This window comes from Chinchilla lanigera, unplaced genomic scaffold (genome assembly GCF_000276665.1).
Source record: "Chinchilla lanigera isolate Chin_1 unplaced genomic scaffold, ChiLan1.0 scaffold00004, whole genome shotgun sequence".
NCBI lineage: Eukaryota > Metazoa > Chordata > Mammalia > Rodentia > Chinchillidae > Chinchilla > Chinchilla lanigera.
The window spans coordinates 28,134,318-28,150,838 of record NW_004955405.1 but is presented as its reverse complement, the minus strand read 5'-3'; the positions used below and the strand labels follow the sequence as shown (position 1 = coordinate 28,150,838).

At 35.7% G+C, this 16,521-nt stretch overlaps 1 long non-coding RNA gene across 1 annotated transcript in view; it reads right to left on the bottom strand.

The window, feature by feature from the left end:
- LOC102017532 overlaps positions 1–16,496 on the bottom strand; it is a 22,478-nt gene extending 5,982 nt beyond the window's left edge. Inside the window, exons 1-2 of the long non-coding RNA XR_259401.1 lie at positions 16,382–16,496; positions 7,134–7,306 (exon numbers count right to left, since the gene is read on the bottom strand). This is a non-coding gene — a long non-coding RNA (uncharacterized LOC102017532). The remainder of the gene's footprint in view (positions 1–7,133; positions 7,307–16,381) is intronic.
- Positions 16,497–16,521: the final 25 nt, after the last annotated feature.

The window sequence follows — 16,521 nt, the reverse complement described above, 5'->3', positions numbered from 1 at the left end:
TTTTGGTTTTTCTCCGGCACCGGGAACCGAACTCACGACCTTGCGCTTGCCAGGCAGGCGCTTTTGCCACTGAGCTAAATCCCCAGCCCCTTTATGTGTTTATTTATTGAAGGAAATCTAGCATGTCTTTTTTAAGATCATTTTCTTTATTAGTACATGTTTGCAGTACATACTGTTTCCATTTCTTATGCAAATGTTGGTACAGGTACAGAAAACATCACATATTCCCTTCTTTGTCCCCTTTTCCCTTTCCTAAGCCTTGTGAGAAAGATTGATCTTTCTCTTCTTGTTTTTTCTTTTATTGTGGTGTTTATTTATATTTTGGGCTTCTCATTTGAGAGGAAACATATAATATTGAAGCCTGTATGTCAGATTTATTTCCCTTAACATTATGGTCTCAAGGTACCTCCATTTGCCTACAAATGACTTAAAATCTTTCTTTCTTTCTTTCTCTCTTTCTTTCTTTCTTTCTTTCTTTCTTTCTTTCTTTCTCTCTCTCTTTCTTTCTTTCTTTCTTTCTTACTTTCTTTCTTTCTTTCTTTTTCTTTTTCTCTCTCTCTTTCTTTCTTTCTTTCTTTCTTTTTTACCTTCCTGGGACATGGTCTCACTATGAAGTTCAGGCTGGCCTTCAACTCACTTTGTACCGAAGCTGACCTCAAACTCACAGCATTCCTCCTGCCTCAGCCTCCCACATGGTGGGATTACAGGTGTGGGCCACCACGCCCTGCTAAATTTATCTTTCTTTATATAGATTAATATTCCACTCTTTGTAAATATCACATTTTTAAATCATTCTTCTATTGATGAACATATAAGCTCCTTCCAAGATTTAGGTACTATGAGCTAGCTACACTACTAAAAACATGAGTATGGTTGTATCATTGTAATACAATGTCTTTAGTTTTTTCAGGAAGATACTTAGAAGGGGGATAGTTAGGTCAAACGGAATTTCTAGTTTCAGTTTTTATTTAGGAATTTCCATAGTCGTTTTACTAGTTTACATTCCCACCAACACTGTAGAAGGTTTCCTTTTCCCCACAGCTTTGTCAGCATTTTAAAAATATTTGATTTCTTTATGGTGGTTATTTTGTCTGGGGGAAGATAGAACCTCAGTGTTGTTTTAATTTACATTTCTGTAATAGCTAGTGATGTTGAGTGTGTCTTTATATATTTATTGGTCATTTGTACTTCTGTGAAGTTGCTTCCCTTTTCATCTGCCAGTTTTTTGATTGGGTTTTTTATTTGGGGAAGTCTAGTTTCTTTGAGTTCTATATATTAGTCCCCTGTCTGAGGAATAGTTGGCAATTTTTTTTGACATTCTATAGGTTGATTTTTCACTCTGTTCATTGTTTCTTTTGCTGTGTAGATGCTTTCTAATTTGATATATTTTTTGACTTTTTTATCTTTGCTCAAAATCCACCTTCTACAATGCATATTGTTGTCTTCAAATTAGCTCAGATTACCAGATACAAGCAAGCAAAATTGGTCAAGAAAAAAAAAAATAGGCATTAACTGTTACTTTCAAAATTCCTACCATCTTGTTTAGTGAAGCTCTGTATCATTTCTACTGGTTTTTATTATTTTTATTATCTTTCATTGTTTGGTCAATCTTGCACTCTTACATCTGGTAGTCTGAGCAACTTTGTTGAAGATAACAACACTTCATGTAACAACCATTGTTAATTCCGATCATCTTTTTTGAAATTCTGTATCATTTTTATTGCTTTTGTCTTTGTTGTTATTTTGTTATTTTTTCCTCTTTAAAAGAAGTTTAAATGTAAATAAAACTCATAAGGAGTAGAAAAAAAAATCCACCTTCTAAACAAAGTTTTACCTAAAATCACACCACAACCAACACTTCCTCTTAGAACTTCCTCTCCTCACTTTATGTTTCTCTTTATCACCACAGGAAGGAAAAAATAGGACTGATAGTTTCTCCTATTGTCTTACCAGTAGATATTCATCATGTGAGTAAGTCCTCTTACCTGGTTCCACACTATGGTAGCCTGACTGTGGAGCATAGTTGAGCCCTTTTCCATAAGCGGCTCCTTGCCAAAGGGGATCTACCTCACGAAGAGAAGTACCTGTCCTGGGGGAGCTCCCATTCAGAGACCGGTGGATGAGAGATGAGACCAAATGTCACACCCTGAGCCAATTCTGAAAAGCACTTGAGCTCAGGAATTAACCCAGAGACAAGCTGAGGTCATTTGTGCTGCTGTGTTATGATTCAGTTCTATCCTGTTTCTTTGATTTTCCTCCCAAAAGGTTTTCCTAAGAACACCTCCCAGTCACGTCACCTCTTATTATCTGGAGAAACCCATCTAAACTCCAGAATCTGCACACAGCATGGTATTCAGTAGGTGTTTCAATCAATGCCTTTTGAAAATTGAATGCATGAATAAATACAATAAAATAATGATTAAAAAGTGGTGTGCCAAAAATGTTTTTAAATTTCTATTATTCATCGTATTTCTTGTGACTTACAACCATTTATTAACAATTTTTCTCACCCTGAAAGAGATTATAGTAGAATTTTCCAAGACAATTTTCAGAGGAATTAAATGTGATAAAGCATATAAATTCCAGGACCTGGAATTTAAATTCTAATAGAGGCTATAAAATAGTTATTATTCTTTACATTTAAGCATTTTTCTAAATCAAGAGTTCTTTCTTCTATCTCTGTTCCAGTGTATTACCAGGCGAAAATAAACAGAAACACTTTTCTTCATATCCCTAAGAAAATATACAGGACAGTAACAATCAAAAATGTGAAAATAGTCATGATGGAAACAAGTTAAACTTATTAAACAAAACTATAGTCACAGACTTCTAGAATAGAACACACTCAGAGTGTAATACAATAATAATAATTTCAATAATGGTTGAGCACTTAAAGGGGCAACTTGCCCACCTTCCTTTATGCAGGTAACACTTAAACAGCTGAAAACAATCTGTTTTCTAACTAGGTCTAATAGACACAGGTTCAGGAATACTTCAAGATATGTCATGGAAGTTTTCTTGGCTGTTCTGTTACTTGTTAGAACCAAGAGATTCCCAATTAAGCAAATTATAATCTATTTCTTGAATTTTAATTTATTTCAGTCAATTTGGCCTATGTAGTAATGTAGGACTACTGATCTCTGTCCTTTGAGACTTAATTTAAGTACTTTAATTAATCAAAAAGTGTTTTACTGAGCCTTTTGCCAAGCATTGTACTGGGCTTGATGACAAAGTTTTCTTTGTGGTCCTTCTGGATGTTCTCTGACTTCTTTGGTGTCCCAGAGTGTTTTTCATCTTTTCTAATAGTTGTCCTATTTTCGTCTTTGTTGAGCTCCTTTGAATTAATTCCAGTTTCTCTACAACTTTCATCAATACTTCAGGAAAAGCTTTGTTATTGCCAAATATGGAAGAAAGATTATTACTTATGATAAGTCAAACTGCTATTAATATTTTCCTGAATAACACTGGTTTTTAAGCTAATCACTTTCTGCTGCTGAATCATCCAATTTATACTATGAGTTTAAGACATTTTCCCCCTTGGAACTTCAGCATGCAACATTTTTCCTTTCTAAGATCTAGTGTAGGGTATTGTTCTTCATTGTAAACTTTCATTTAGATTTATTAAATTTCGTTCTTTTTATTTAAATATCTTTAACATATTTGAACTAAATTCTCAATTTTTTTAAAGTTATACTTTTATTACCCCCTACCTTAGTTCATTTCAACCCAGTATCTAACATCTATTTTGAGTCAGGCACTATACTATGTATAAAGGCTATTGAATGGTAAATAGGGGCCTTATTAATGTAGAAATGACAGAAAATTTGTTAAAGACCAAGTGCTAAAATAGAGAAATGAAGTAAGTCAGAGAGCATTTCCTTGACCGGGCTGTGGATAGCCTTCCTGGTTGATACACTGCTATATTAATCTGGGTGAGTTAAATGAGATGAAATAATGAGCAACACAGGTGTACTTCATTCCAGGCACAAGGAACTACACAATGCAAAGTTTAGAAACATGAAATGGTAGCTATGTTTGGGGGCATTAGAAATTTTAACACCACTATAAAATACAACTGGAAAAGTGGCAAGAAACTTAATAACCAACCTGTTATAAAAACTATGATGTGATCTTTGGCTGGCTGAGGATGCACTGTTTTTAGCATAGAAGGCCTGTATGGATTCCATATTTGAGAGTTTGTGTACCTGCTAAAATTTACATGTAACAACCAAACTGAGGATTCCCAGAATTTCTGTGATCTGCTGTCTTACATGCACAGAGCAGTTGTTAAGGTTGATACATTGTATCAACTTGGGGATTCTAGAGATTTGGCTAAGTGACTCAGCAGTTCTCCATCTTGGGATGAAAAGGACGTGCCCTTCCAGTTCTAGGATGTTGTTCATTGTGTCAGTGTGAGTGCTACATGCCTCCTGGGTGGGGGTAGCCTGAATACAATATAAGGGAGAGAAAGAGGCTGCTTGCTGCCACTCCTCCCTTTTGCTCTTGTTGCTTTGCTGTTTTCTGCTGCCATGAACTCTTGCCCTCTGCCATGTGCCATTCTGCCTTAGAGCCAACTGAATATGGACTAAAACCTCTACAAATTGCAAGCTAAATAAACCTTTTGTTCCTTCATTTTGGGCACTGGGTATTTTGTCTTAGCAACTAGAGAAAAGTAACTGAGACAGCAGTGAACATTTTGATCCCCAAACCTGCACATTCTCAGGAAAGATCAGGTAAAGTGATGCTTTGTCTTTTTATTTACTGCCATATTTTATCATTTCTATGTATTTAGTGGATTACTTTGATACTTATGTGGCTCCAAAGCATAATTTTAAAATACCATGGAATACTTAATTTCTAACACCAGAAGTTGGTGACATGCTTTATAGAGAAAATACCTAGAGCTGCCCTTAGACAAGAGTTAAGATGCAAGTGAATGTGACTTCAATGTCAATGAATCTTCAATGTTAAATAAGATGCCTTTGAAGAGAAACACACAAAACACAAGATCACATAAGGATTAGTTGTCAAAATATTGTTACCAGTGTTTTTCAGAAACCTAATTATGAACAATGGTTGAGCATGTAATAGTTCAGTATTTGCAGGAACTTTATTGAACATAACTTACTATGAATAATGAGAATCCACTCCCTATTGTGCAAAACATCAGCTGGTAAAGAAGAAAGTAATTAAAAAGGCAAAACTAACAAGAGCTGCAACTCCAGCTAAAGCATGACAGTGCCTAAACTTCTAAATTATAACAATATGAGGTGTAGCAAAAATGTCTATTCCAAAATTTGAAGCCATTGTTACCATTGCCATATCCCACCAAAATTTGACCACGGCAGCCAGTGAAGTTCTGGAATGAAAATTACTATCTGCATTCAATCTCTTTATACTACACATATTCCCACCAAATAGGACATACCTTACATTTGTAAGTGTCCCATCAGTCTTTACAGGTGGTGACTACAAAGGTGGTGATATTAATGAGAGAGGGCAGAACAGCACACAGCCAAATGCTACATGCTTATCTCTAGTGGAGAAGCTATTCCTAGGTTGTAAAAATACATGCTTTGTGGAAATGTCCAATCCACTTAAATAAACCTTATGTTCTTTGAACTTTCAATATATATGGCTTGGTAGTATTGTGAAGACAATACAGTCTCTGCCCACAAGAAATTTATAGTCCAATGTATTATTGAAATTTTAAGACAATTATTTACTGTGATACAAGTTAAAGTGGAAGGTACAAATAAAGGGATTAAAACAGTGGAATTTTGGGTAATTAAGACTGTATTTTGTAACTGGGACAGTATTACCACAGCTGCCTAGAAAGATAGTGTTCCAAATGACTGTGGAAAGACCATGCCAAAAGTCAGGAAAACATGATATACATTAAGCATAGAGAATATTCAGTTTCGTTTTGGTATAGACTTTGTGAAAACAAGAAGCAGGAAATGGGACTAGAAAAACATTACACTCTTAAGTGCAATTGTAGGTATTGGGGCAAGGGAATAATGTGAAGAACACTCAACTTTAAGAAATTTTATCTTATGGCAGCACATAACAAGAGGCACATAGAACAACTGAAATTCTAGATATAGTTTATGAGAGATTTTTGAGGCCTGTAAAAGGTGAGGGTGGTAGAAATGGGAATCAGGACAGACATGAAACTATGCAGAGTTTACATCCATAGGTAGCTAAGCATTCTGGTCTGAGTCCTTAGAGAGATGAGTGCGCCGTTCTTGGTCAGAAAATTCAGGGAAATCGACTGATTGCATTCCATTTTATACAACCTGAGTTTAAAGGGACAGTTGACACTTAAGAAGAAACATAAAAGTAAATAGTTGGTAAACTGAGAATGGTTCATGAGAGTGACTAGAATGGGGTTACTGGGGAAACATTTGCCCCCAAATAATGTTAAATCCTACACAGTTGAAAGCAATCAAATTCCATGTTGTTGCTATAATTTGGATCTTAATGTTACCCAAAGGAGCAGGTGTCAGAGGATCATTTGGGGATCATTTGATGAGGTGGGGCCTCATTGGAGGAAGTCAACTTACCAGGCTGCACCTCTGAAGGGAATATTGGGACTGTAGCTCTTTCCTCTTTCTCTTTGTTGCATGTCCACCAATAGGTGAGCAGCTTTATTTTAACTTGTGCTCCCCGCCATGGTGTTCTGCCTTGCCACAGGGCCCAAAGCAGTTGACCATGGATTGAACCCTCTGAAACCATTATCTACAGTAACCCTTTTCTTCCCTTTAACTTGATGTAACTCAGTTTGTTGTCACAGCAATGCAAGTTAACTCATTTATGAATATAGATATGGGACTGCAGAGTAAACAGCAAGTATGTGTTACTATAAATATGCTCAGATATATCATCCCATTGAACTCTCGGTGCAGTGCTGCACATTGGCAGCCACAGAATTTAACAGAGAAGAAGAAATATTTCATTTAGAAGTCGGGAAGAAACAAAAATTTAAAAATACAACCCCCCCAAGTGATTGAGAAGAATGAAAATAAGATTTGAGAGTGGTGGAAATGACTCTTTCCCTGCTTTTTCCCTTAATTCAAGTGCTTTTGAAGTTTAACTTGATCACTTGTATAGGAATTTAAACAGCTTCCTACCTTCCAGTTCATTCCAGTGTTCCATTCAGTTGCCATTCTGGTCTTTTAAACCTTCAGATGTGGCCTTTTGTACCTCTGTTTAAATTTCTAGCAGCTCCTCCTCTGGTAGCTCTTATTATAATATTGAAATCTTCTCTTATCTCAGTCTTGCCATCCTGGACTCCAAGTTCACTCTGGAATATTTAGCATTTCTTATGTTAACAATCAAGACCTATAAAATATCTTCTGGTGTTGTGATTGCCTATCCCTTCCCCAAAATCCTAACAAAATTTTAGGTAGCCTACAAGCTCCAAATCAAGTGATGTTCACTGAGATCTTTTTCTGATTTCCACCACCAAAGCCAATGTTTAGCTGTATGTTGCCCAAGTAACCATCTGAGGATAACGCCAAATTAATAATCTCAGCTGAATCTCTGTGTCCATGGGAGCCTTTCAGGATTGACTTTTTTTGAGATTTATGCATAAAATTTTGCAAATATAAATTCAACAACTTTTTGCTTTTTTGAAAAGTATTAGAACATTCATAAATTTAAAGCTATTTTGATGTTAAATTCATTGAGAAGACATGATTGAACCTTACCCTGGCTGTATCTGAAACATGCAATAGTGCGACCACTATTTTTGCACTTGTTACTATGTTGACTTATTCAGGAAGAGAGACATAAAGCATGGTAGCTTCAATAAATATTTACTGAGCACCAAAATATGCTTTAATATCTATTTACTGTGAAAGAGACTGCATAGTTCTTAAATCAGACTCCGTTCATTATATAGACACAATCAGATTATGACTGCTGTCCACAGTATTATATAGATATTCCTGGCTTTGCACTAGGCTTATGTTCCGATGAATCTATCAATAATTTGAATATCTGAGGTTAAATATGTTCTTATTATCCATAACCTGCTGAACATTATAGCTTAGTAATGTGATATGTGAAGAGTAACAGGCATTTGTGCTCATAATCATTTTGATAACTAGGAGTTTCTGCTTTCTGCCACTGCCCAGTATTATAAGCATATCTCAGTACAAATTGTGTACTTGGGAGAAAACACCTTAATCCAACATGCAAAGTATAAGCTCTACTAACTGTGCATCAATTTCCCACTATCACAGAGTCAGGAAATCCTAAATTGGGTCACTGTAAGTTGAAGACCACCTGTATTTGAATTTAAACAACTGCATGATATGATTTTATTGAATCACAATAGTGTTTAATTTGGAGAGAGAGGGCTTGACTCTCTTTACAGTTTCAGAAAGTAAATTGTAACTATTATACAATGGGTTTGATCCTGAGGCCAGCTGGCTAACTGTCCACCAGCAGAATTAACTAAGTTGATAAAAATGATGCTATATTAAGAAGATACAAAAGAGACAAAAGAAATTTTCAGCCTGCACCCTACTAGTCAAAATGAAGCTCCAGGCTTTATTACAATGCTATAGTTTTGGGCTGGGGATTTAGCTCAGCGGCAAAGCGCCTGCCTGGCAAGCGCAAGGTCGTGAGTTTGGTTCCCGGTACCGGAGGGGGAAAAAAAAAATGCTATAGTTTTATTCTTTAGACAAATTGTAATGCAAATATATATAAAAATAGCTAAATTACTCAAGACAGTTTGTACATTGCACATTCCAGGAATTTTTCCAAGATAGCTTTTGTTGTCATTGTTGTTATGGAACTGGGAAAAAATTAAATACATTTGCTAGCTTAAGGAAATAAACTTTCTAGAAAACAAGTTAATTAAAATATTGACCAACACTGAAGAAATTTTTAAAAACCTTATTTTGCATTGGAGAAAGACTACAATACAACTTGCCAACATTCAAATATTTTTCTACGCCCAACCTTAAAACACCCATCTTTCCTATCCTACTCTCCATCCCATTTCTTGCTTTGTATAAAAGCATTTTTAGTCAGCCCTGGGATAACTATTGTTTTTGTGTCTATTGCAATTCTTGTGTCATTTCCATTATGAAGATAAGTGGATACAATTACAACTCTGTTACTAACCCATTTTGCATGCTTTGTTTCATTTTTTTCCTACTTTTTCTGCTCCATTATAGATAGAAAAAAAATCCTCATCTCTCCTAAAACTTTATGTTTAAAATCTATTTTGAAGATAGATTAATGAAGATTACTGTCCTATTTATTTTCTACTACGAAATTGGAGTTTCTAATGGATTCATATTTTATACAATTTTTCAGTACATTAAAATACCATTTTTGCTATATAAATATAATGTAAATGTTACATTTAAAGTTATATTCTATATCAACAATATATAGTGTTATTTACAGATAAATTCCATTCTATTTTTTGTATTACTCTTTTTGAAACACTGCTGACACTATCACCATATTATATTTTTCTTCTTCAGACTGTTCCTAGCATTAACCTTATACATTTTAGAACTCAATTTCATTAAGATTATTTAACCCCTACCGTGGTACAGTATAAGGTATTGGGTAGTGGCTATCACTTATTTTCCAACATAGATGAGTCTCAGTTTAATACTCCCACTGAGCTACACTTTTACCTGAAATGTAAAAAGTGACTAAAATATGTAGAATCAAAAAATAACAAGTGTTTCTGAATCAACAATCCCTGACTTTTTTCTAAACTTCTGAGTCAGTGACTTTAATCCCAGTACATTACATGCGTTCACCTTCCTGAATCTCTCCAAGCTATGTCAACCTCAAACCTGGTTTCTTCTTACCACTCTTGCCCTCCTAACAAGTGCTGTTAGAGAGGCTACAGCACACTTACATAGACTAGGTGAGTGAATATCAGACATTCACTTCTCACAGATATAAAGGCTGGGAAGTCCATGACTGAGGATCTAGTGTCTAAAGAGGGCTCTCTTTGTGATTCACAGATATCTGTCTTCCTGCTGTGTCCTTAAAGAGCAGAGAGTGGAAATAAGCTCTCTCCTGTCTCCTCTGATAAAGCCATGAATCTCATTGTAAAGTTTTCAGCTTCATGATGTCATTACCTCTGAAAAGTCCTGCTTCCCAATACTTTGCTATTGGCTATTAGAATTTTAATAAATGAGATATATTTAGTGTCTCCATAAGCTCCCAGAGTAGTCCTTCAAGAAGACACAACATGTTGAGAAATAATTGCAGATCCTTGGTTTTCTATTGTCAACGAGCCATTGCCACTGCCTGGTCCTCTTTTCTTTCATGATTTATTAATTTCCTGGTGAATTTTTGATACTTGCTACTCCATGTGTGCTGAGAAGCCCCTGGGAGTTCTCCTTTTCATTATTTCTTCAGTCCTTATAGCTGACATTTGCATCTGTGTTATAGAAATAAAACTACTCATCACATGCCATCAGTACTAAGATGGGAGATACTATTGTATAAAATCAAAGGAGAATGAGACAGAAAACACATCTGATCCGGTGATACTGACACATGAACAAAATGCAGGCAACACAAGTCATGAACGGAGCATACTCCACAAAGGTAAGGAGCTTGAGAACGTTCAGTTCAGCGAGTAAGAGAATTCTTCACTCCCATCAATATAAGGAAATAAATGAGAGAGTAAAATAGGTCTACGTAGAGCAAGTTGGTAAGAATCATAAAAATTCTAGCATGGGAACCTGAAATATAGGCTCAAGAACATTGGACAGAAATCAACAGGAAGTTTCGTTATATAAATCCAGAAAAAATGAGTGCACTCCTAAACGTACCCTCAGCAGAAGAAAGTAGTGAGAATAATAGAGATGCCCGGTACAGACTTGTGGGCACAAAAACCTAGAGCTAAACCTGTTCCAGGAGAAAGCTGATGAACTGGATCCACAGTAAGTGTGGAAATAATCTGCGCTGAAGAACAAGTAAGATAGGTGATTAGAGTAAAGTGCAGGGAGTGGAGCCACACAGTGTCTTGGTGCAGATTCTTTCAGCTCTTTCCTTGCATCTTTGCATCAACATATATTTACGTCTTTCACAAACTTCTCTTTAGATTCACAAGGGAACTCTTCTCTAAAGTTACCGATTTAAGCACTTTCTGCAGGCAAGAACTTTGGTCTTAAAAAGTCTAAGGAGAACTTCCTGCAATATTTTCTCTGTTAAGATCTGAGTTTTACATGGCGCATACTTACTATGATCTCTGTCATTTGCATATGGCATTTTAAGGGTCATATACAAAGACAAGACAACCAGAAATTTATAGAACATGGTACTGGGAAATCATCTTATTGATTTAGGAAGAGTGAATGATGATCACAATTCAGATTCACTCATAGCTCTAAGCATGAGAATAGCGGGGAATGCCTCTTTTTGCCTCATTTTATTTATTTGTTTTTCAATACTGGACACTGTTCACTAGGGTTAGAACATCAAAATTATTCAGAAAAAGTAAAGAGGTTTGTCAGAAAGTAATAGTTTTAAAAGGTTAGCAGTTGTAGGATATTTTATCTAAATAACTGAAGCTCAGCACCCAATATTTAATGAACCTTTATTTGCATAACACAAAATTTTATATTATGAAAAATAAAGTTAATCATTCTACCTGGACTACAAACCACACCTTTTTCTACCTCCTCTACGAACGTGTATTTACAGTGTGGTGTCACACCAGTTGCTGTCTTTCTGCTTTCCATTTCTGCTCTCTTTTCTCTTAAAAAGATTAAATGAAAGTCATTCTTCTACTCTGTGATGTTTCCATTTTAACTCTCTCTGTTTTTTCCTGACAGCTTTTAAATCACATATCTTTCATCATCAAAGCAACCTTGAAGAAGGCATGAGTCATTTAGACCTCAATTTTCAATATAAAAATGTTTGACTAATGAATACTTAATCTCTTTTGGTGACAAAGTTCTACAATTCTAAAATATGAGTTTTTTAAAAAAGAAATAATATTTTAGACAAATTAGATAATTTTGAGAACCAAAATTGCATTAGAGAGCTCCTTTATTTCACAAAGAAGGAATTATTGTTTAGAACATATTATATGTTTGACTAATATAGTTTTTCCTCATTTATTAATGATTTGCCAACTGATGACATTAATACATAAAACTTGGAAATTAGGCATCACTACCTAAAATGTTCATAACAATTAATCATAGTTCTGTAAACATATATAGAAAAATAACACTCTACCAATATACTTTTGCTCAATGTATCTGATATTCATATACACAGTAATTGGTCCACTGAAGTTTCAGTTTGAAAAATGTAGGTGTTTGTTGTGTTATGAAAGACGGAGGTGTAAACATTTTTCACTTATATATCCAGTTTACTGGATAGAACAAATGACCAACAAATGTAAAAATGTCCAGCATACATATTGCATATATCATGTGTCGTACACTGCCCACACTATAAATCACTTCATTCACTCCTCACAACCTGCTGAGGTATCTATATTAGGAATAAATAACCTGAGGCTGGAAGACAGCAAGCAATGTTCTCAAAGCATGTGGGAAAGTGGGCATGCAAATCCAAGATGTGTAGTCCATATACTTTGCTTTAAATGGTGTTTTCTTTGACCTCACCATGATCTTGTACCTCTAACCATCTGCCAGGTTTACTATGTCTTCTTTACTTGACTCGTAAACTGTGTCTCCTTATAGCAGCAAGGCTGCCACCTGAAATCCCACAATAAGACAAACCTTTCCCTCAATTCCAGGAGAGAAAGAAGAGTTCCAGGAGGGGAGTTGTATCATTTCAGACCCGTCACTCTGGCCATGGAAAATGTGGTACCGTGACTGGCTAGTTTGCAACCTCTAAGCAACACTAACTCCCCATGATCAGTCCTGTTACAACCACTTCAAGGTAGTTTTAGGGTATGTCAGAGCTGTATATACAGTGACATTTGAGTTAGAATCTGGACTGAGCTAAATAAAAACTGAGGTCTCTGAGAAACAAATTTAACATAATTCATTGGAATTCTTTTCTCCATATGATTTAAATGCAAAATTTGAAAACTAAAGGAAATCTCAACCAAGCACCTTGGCTTCCCAATTGACTGGGTTGCCACAAGCTCTTAAGGTGTGGTTTCAGTAGTTTTTACAGCTTTGAACCTTTTATATTCTTAAGGAGAAAAATCTTACTTGGATTTTATACCCCTGGAAATTACTGAGAAAGAGAGAGATGAGCAGAGGTTTTTAATAGGTGTTGGGACAATTTTCAACTTCTAGGTTGAAAATTCTTTTCTTTGAGAAAAGAATCTAATAGTTGTATTTTATCCTAATTATTCCCAATATCAAATAATGTTCCTTTAAATGAGACATGACAAACAGAGAAAGAAGATGCTCAGGCTATATACATTTTATTTATATCATCTATAACTGAATTATGTTTGCTAGAGAATAGTGTACCTTTTAAATGAAACACTTTAGGTAAAGAAACTAGACCACATAAATTAATATAGATTTTTTTTCTTTTCTGTAAAATTATAGATAGTGGAAGAATCAGGGATCAGCACTGGCTTTGTGTCCAGCTTGATGTATGTCACCATGTACTTGTTACCAAGCATTGAAAAATAGTAGACCCTACATGAAAAGGCAGTAGTTTAAAAAGTATGATTTCTCAGACTAGACTATCAACACTGTCTAGGAGTTTACAGCCAGCCCAGGCCTACTGAGTCAGAAACTGTGGCAGTGGGCCTCAGTCGTGTGTATTAACAAACTCTCCTCGTGACGCTGATGGATGCTGACATTAAGAACCATTGGAGTAGGGAATTTCTCATTCTTTTTTTCAGGGCCTCCTGACCAGGCCAAGTGAATAAGGGATTGCAGTCTGTATTAATTAATATCTTTAATTTATGTTTGTGATTAACACAATTACAGATGGTATGCTTCCAAAACACAGAATATACCCCTAGATCTTTGACAGTACAGAAAAAAAAAAAAAAAACTAATAACAACAAATCAACAAACCGAAGTTAGCCCGTGGCATTCCAACTTGACAAGGCTGCTGTGTCCTCCATGTTTTGCCTATGGTATAACATGTTTATCCCTTTGCTGATCTCTGCTTCAGTGGCTTATCTGTAAATTCAGTAAGATATTTTTCTAGATTGATTTCTCATTGGATAAATCTCTCCAAGCCTCTCCTAGTGCGTGCAAAATGTAGACATTTAAACATTGCAAGAGGTTATTGAGATCCAGTTTTATTGACTACTCTGGGCATTTTTCACAAATGCCCTGTGGAGAAAATATTTATAACTTTTCTTTGAGAGTAAGTTCCAACATATTATTCACAAATGTTTGATTGACTACTACAGGTTAGAAATCTTTAGTAGATGATGGACACTAACCTGTCCAGGATTTTGAAGCACTCAGCTGGATCATCACTCATAAAAACTCCCTTACAATCTTTCACTGACACAGTGTCTTCAGTTTAGAATCAATACATCACAAAGGCCTATGACAGAGAGACAGGCCTTACTGGTGTAAATTTAGCTTGGTTTTAAGAGTAGAGATGATATATTAGCTTGTATTTCACCTGTAGTTTTCAGGGAAAAAACATGCTTACATATGCGTCTTAATAACTCACTAATTCACTTGTAAGATGTTCAACATTCTATACTATGCTGTTGAAAATGACAAGCATGAGCCTCATGTTCTCACTGGGTCTATATAACTAGGTCTTTCTAATTTCAGCTACTCTGGCTGCTAGTAATATTTAGTTGAGTCACTCCAAGAGCAATATTTAAGTATAACATGCTGTTCATTTTTAACTGTTTTTGCTAAAATGCCATAGTATTTTTATTTCATCCTTCAAATGCTAGTGCAGAAGTTTCCTTCTGTCATGTACTTGAGGTCATGACAGCCCTGTTGATGTAATGGTTTGTAAAATCAATTTTTGAGCATTTAACTATGTTCAGAGTAGTGATTTTAGAACTAAAAGTACAAGCCTATGATCCTAGGACTTGGGAGGCCAAGACAAGAGGATTGCTGAGCTTGAGGCCAGCCTGGGATACATAGATCCCAGCCTGGGATACATACATTTAAGGCTAGCCTGGCCTACAGAATGGAACCCTGTCTCAAAACAATACAAAAAAAAACAATCAAATAAACAAACAAACAAACAAAAAAAAAACAAGAGTGGAGTGGATTCTGTGTGGAAAAATATCACCAGAAGAACAGAGTGACCTGAATCTGGCTTGAAGTTGTAGGTGGTTCAAAGTCTCCAACTGTTGATTATGATGTCCATATTCACATAAAGACTAGGCTGTCACCTAATAAGGACTTTGTTCCCTCCTGGGCATGTGATAACTCTTCATTTTTTGATACCTTCTTGTCCTCACCTATACTCATATTCGATCTCCATATTTAAGCTCTGGGCATTTATACTTTCTTTCTTGGTCTTCTCTTTCTTCCCAGAGTGCTTTGGACTTCCCAGCCATATATTCATTTTACCATACAAAAGATATATTATCTCCTTTTGTTTCTCTATAGCTCTTTGTGGCCAGTAGTGCGGAACCTGCTAACTGCCTCAAACTTCAACCCCAGTTACAGTCATACACTTTATAATGACATTGCAAGTTCACAGTGGACCACATACATAACAGCAGTCCCATAAGATAAGTTGAAAACTTCCCATTGCTTAGGACTATCATCGACATTGTAATGTTTTAGGTAATTTGACTACTCACATATTTGTTGTGATGATTGTAGAAACCTACTGTACTATCAATCTTATGAAAATATAGCTATACAATAATATCTGATAATGATGATGAATATTATACTATTGGCTGGCTTACTATACTGTATTTTTATCATTACTTTAATGTGTACTCTTTACTTAAAAAAAAAAGAAATAATATTTCACTGTAAAATGGTGTAGCATGTCACCCTGATAGCAAGCAGACTCCTACATCTCCTCTTTACCAAGTCTCTTGACTGGACCAATAGGCTGTGTATAGAGACTGGCCTACACTATTTGGGTTTGTGAAAGTATACTCTAAGATGCTTATGCAATGACAAAATCGCCTAAGAACACATTTGTCAGAATTTAACCCCTTCCTCAAGGGACACAAGATTCACCTACTAGCTGCAAAACTGCCTGCTGTACTCCCACTAGAGGGCAGTGAAAACTGAACCTCCTAAAGACAATTGGTTAGTTTTTGTCTGAATGATCACGTGCCTTGAGGCAGCTTTTATGAGAAGGCTTATCCTAGGAGTGTTCCTGAAAACGTACAAAGGGTTTTAGGGAATAGGAAATGATGCAGTAATTTGGTCTCAGTTTAGAGAGATAGTTCATTCCAAAGATATAATCAGTGAGCCTTTTTACTTACAGTGTCGAGCCTATGAAAGCCATGGATGGCTTGAGTATACTACCAAGTGGTTCTGAGTGCATTCAATGGAAACTTCATTCAGTATGTTATTTAGTAATTGGCGGTGGCCCCTCCCTTGACCACATCCATTTAAACAAAGG